Source organism: Branchiostoma belcheri, unplaced genomic scaffold (assembly GCF_001625305.1).
Source record: "Branchiostoma belcheri isolate BF01 breed outbred unplaced genomic scaffold, Haploidv18h27 scaffold220, whole genome shotgun sequence".
NCBI classification, from domain to species: Eukaryota; Metazoa; Chordata; class Leptocardii; order Amphioxiformes; family Branchiostomatidae; genus Branchiostoma; species Branchiostoma belcheri.
The window spans coordinates 131,192-135,937 of record NW_017803714.1 but is presented as its reverse complement, the minus strand read 5'-3'; the positions used below and the strand labels follow the sequence as shown (position 1 = coordinate 135,937).

General features: G+C 39.5%; 1 protein-coding gene across 1 annotated transcript in view; it reads left to right on the top strand.

Moving 5' to 3' along the window:
* Positions 1-398: 398 nt before the first annotated feature.
* LOC109470360 (uncharacterized protein C1683.06c-like) overlaps positions 399-4,746 on the top strand; it is a 12,134-nt gene continuing 7,786 nt past the window's right edge. The window contains exon 1 of the mRNA XM_019769279.1: positions 399-501. The gene's annotated coding sequence lies outside the window, so the exon portion shown is untranslated. The remainder of the gene's footprint in view (positions 502-4,746) is intronic.

Genomic DNA, 4,746 nt, shown 5'->3' with positions numbered 1-4,746 from the left:
AGGCTCACATTCAAACACACGCACAGACACTCGAAAAATGGCCTTCTTGGCGAACGTAATAAGTTCAAGCGCAAGCCGGCAAAGCAGGCTGGCTCTGTAAAGAGCCATCAATAAAGGCAGGCTGAAAAGACACAGCAAATTTAGCGTCAAACTTTACTCTGCCAATGTTACCTCTGTGGAGGACAACTCAAGGTCGAAGTCAAAACTCTCAGCTTCCGGGTGAATATCCCCTGATGAAGTAGAGAGAAGACTGGATTCTGGCCAAAATGTCTAGACGTAATCTTTTCCCTTCACATTTCACGGTTCTGCCACAGCGGTTTTAATTAGAGCAGGCACGAGACTGGAAACTCGCGGGTTTGGCAGGAGGCCAACATGAGATAAGCAAAGAGAACACATGACCCGCTCAGGTCACGTCCAGATCTTGCTGAAGTTTACGCCGTCCTCCCGCAGTGACACTGAAATCTGCCGACAGTGTGACACGCCTCCAGCCTACTCCTAAAGGTACGTAATCTTCTGTTAACAGCCTCCAGTTTGATTCCGGACTAATTCCCATATCCCAACAACCTTACATTTAGACGGGCTAATATCGTAAACTATAGGTAAAAATTATGTATCAGCCGTCAAGGATCTTTTGGAGATTAACTCAATTTTCTGCAGAATTCTCCAGAATTCTGGAACTACATAATTTTACAGAATTCGGGTAATCCCAAAGGGGTCCTTGATGGCTTATACATTTACATATTTCTTACATTAATTTTCCTTACAGTTTACGATATCAGCCCATCTAGATGTAAGGTTGCCCAGATATATAGATATACATATTAGTCCGGAATCAAACTGGAAGTCCAGAAATAAACTGGAAGCTGTTTGTTATAATAAGACAAAAAAGACATGGTTACAAATGTTGGTAGCTTTACCTACGTGAGGTAAATTCCTCATAGTCGGTTTGCCCTTGACTTTGTGTTAATGGTGAAGATGGTGCAGTAGTGTTACGTAATATGTGCATCCTAGTTTAAAGCACCACTTCATTCGTATTCCTTTGTAGACGTCGCGCTTTAGTTGCACGTCAGGGAAATGCTGCCGAGCCCGGTGTTGTCTGGCGATTCAAAACTGATATTTACAGATCTGAGATGCAGAAATATGTTCTTTTTAATTTAATCTTTATAAGTAGTATTCTAATTTGTGTTGGCCTGATATTCGCTCTCAAAATGAAGATGTAGATCATTGTAATGCCAACACTCACACGAACCAGTACGAACCAGTCTCAACTGAGTACTATCGGTACAGGCTGATTGGTATTGGTAGTCTCAATGGGACCGTTTCCAGCTTTCTCAATACTGGCCATTGATACTGTTTCTAGAAACTTGTTTACACTGACTGTGGCTTGGCATGCACAGCGCGGCATTCTGCAGCCTATTCACAGAAGGTCACCCGGCCCATATTCCGCGGAACATCGTCAAATCTGTACGTGAGTCTTTAAAGGGGGAAAGACTCGGTCACTGAACCGAACACTTGGTGGGAGCGGACGTGCTTAGGCCACACCAAGTAAATTTTATGGATGACGTCCGCGCGCCCATTGATTTTGGCCTGTTCCTAGAAGAAAACCCAAGAAATTCCGCTTCCTGTAACTATGACCAAAGAGTCACGACAGTACCGCAAATCGTCAGATTGATGTGAAACCCGTAACGCCGAAAGCCTGTGCCTGGTTAAAAAATGGAAACAAAAATGAAAAAAAAAAAAAAAATGGCACTGAAAAAAATCCTGTCAATAGCTCCAAAACAGTGCCGTTTTCGGAACTATTAACAGACAGGACTATATTTCTAATCTAGGCGTCTTGTTTTTTAGGGCCCTTCTTGTTTTTTTTTCGCCCTCTCGCATTAGATTTAGGGTCTCCAAAGGACGTCATACATAAAATTTACATGGTGTGGCCTTACAACACCACAAACAGGGAGGAAATATTATAATGAATTGCTTGCAGGTTGACAATAATGTGTGTAAGAATCTATGTGAACAAGAAGACATCAGCCGATATTTTGAACTTGTCGGCAAAGAATAAAATACTTTCGGACATATGTTAGTAACTACAACGATTTGGTGTGGTCCATGGCACGAGTTCAGAGATGTCATACCTCCGTGAGCTATTTTAAAATAAGGTTGTACCTAACATGATAGTTCTTTTATTTTAATTAATCTAAACCTTTATATATTGTATGTTCTAAAGTCATTTTGATTGATTGATTTTGGTTGATTTTATTGGTTTGCCCATTAAACAAAACAGACAGTGATAATACAAAACAAGGTAAAAAAACAGGTGCAGGAGGAGGGGAGAAGCTCGGAATGCTTATACAAGGCCCTCCTCCTCTAAACTTTACAAAATTAAATATAATCAATAAATGGAAATGATGCAATAGAAAATGGAAATAATACAATAAGGATAATCAAATATAAAGGTAAAGGTAATCAAATAATATACGGTATAAATTAATGACAATGAAATAAGGTAATGTAAGTTATAAATGCAGTGCAATAATGATAATGATAAGAATTAGTATGTTAAAATAAGAAAAACACTAAATGAAACTACTACAGGGGGCTAGGTTCGTTTATCAGATGGTTTTTTAGAGCTTGCTTGAATGAGAGAAAATTAATTCTGTAATTTTCAATTACAGAATACAATTTCATCACAAATAAGTTACAAATGTACATAATGTATGGATGGTTATGTTTACATTTACCTAATACGTACTAAATTCTCATCAGTCATCACTAGAATTACTTTCGCAGTAATAATGCAAATTAATGTTCTACCTGCCATTAATTACATCCGCGCGCGCATTCATTTTCGCCTGATCTAAAACAAGTGCTTCTGCAAAAGCTGACCATTTTCGCCGCTTACAGGCTTACAGTTTTTACGAACATTTTCCCCATCCTAGCATTTCAATTTACCTAAGTTATATAAATGGTTCTAGTTCTCATCAACATTGTATATAATGAGAGAACATGCACTTCTATATTTCAACTCTTTAAGTTTAAAACATTACAAAAATCAAGTATATAACAGTTTATAACCTGTTTTCTCTCTTTTAAGAGTCTTTTTAACAGAATTAAAAAATGAGACACAAAAGTACATTTTAACTTAAATTATAAGTAACGTTAATATATATATATATAATTTTATTCAAAATCTCTTCTATGGCTTTGTCCCCAACATCTAAGTTTACAAACCTCGTGACATTCAACCAGGGCTTTAGCCAGCGCCCGTTTTACCGTCGATTGACGGTATTTTTTCCCGTCGGACGGTAAAAATCTAAGTCCTTACCGTCAACATTGACGGTCAAAAATCGTGGGTGAAGACATTAAACTTAGCAAAAAATGTAGCGAATTTGAATGAGCCACGGCGCGGGGTCTTTCCAAAGCGCGTCGCGTCTTTTCAAAACGCCGCGGGCCCACACATTTCTTATTTAAATACGGCGGGAAACCTGACTTCAAGGAACGTGCCGATGTCTGTTAACTCGGTTCTTTTCTTCAATGTTGCTGTCTGTTTAAACAACATGTGCTAACGGCCACATAAGAACAATGGCTCGACTCAGACTCACGCTGGTAACTGTACATGACAATAAGATAAATAAACAACATGTGGCAACGAACAAAGAAATATCAAACGTTTTGAAAATATACTGTACTTGAATTTTCATACCATCGCAAGAAAACGGAGATCGATCTACGCAAAGTGGCTTTATTATTTATATAAACTTCGTTAAACCACCTTAGAAGACTTGAGCGGCAGCATAAAGATAAATTTTCTGGAGCCGATCGCTGAAGCAAGTTTTTGCCGGCGTACGTAACTCCCTCCGCGGCAAAATCCCATATGCCGTAGCGAAATCGCGTCTCAGCACTTCCCCAAATCAACTCCATGGCCGCTAAAGTCTGCAAATGAGGTTAAACTTCCTCATTTCGGTTGAGAAGCGAAGCTACTAGTATAAAATCATGTGCATGGCGGCCATTTTGTTTGCTACCCGAAGTCTTCCGAATGATCTAAATAAGGAAATCGTCGGAAATCTGAGCCACATCCCTCGCTGTCGGCATGCGCTCGGGGCTGGCTCGGTGGAAATCGGAGGCTGTGGCGTCAGGACTAGGTTTATTTGCATGGCTCGGGAAGCCGCCGCGGCTTGGATCGCAGCGGGATTTGGGCGCCGGGCGGGTCGAACAAAGGGAATATGAAGTTGTGAGGACCATAGTTTTTTTTCATTCTTCAAATTGCAGATTGTGTAATTTTTATCCTGAAATCTTGAAAATCTATCTGCAAATTGCAGACTGAAGACGGGTATTTAGAACACTGAATACATGAAGTGTGCGGGGGGGCATGATGTCGATCACCGGATCATGATTTTTTTTCGCGTTGACCCTGATTCAACCCTAAAATAATACTCGAAGAGAACTTCAAAAGTCATATTTTACTAATCATATATAATTGTTTACATTATATCATCTGATCAACCTGATCCATTAAAAATTGTCAATGGAAAATACCTTGCCAAACAATGCAATACCTATTTAATTAAGTTAATTAAACACTCACTCATTAATTAATTAATTTCCTAAAATACAAAAGACATGTTGGTGAAAGTTAGGCACCCAGGTAATATCAATAGTTCCACGGACAGCTATGTAGGCCGGAGCTTCTATTGCGTGCGATCTACGTTTGGTCAGAAAATACCCCCCCCCCACCACACACACACAACACAA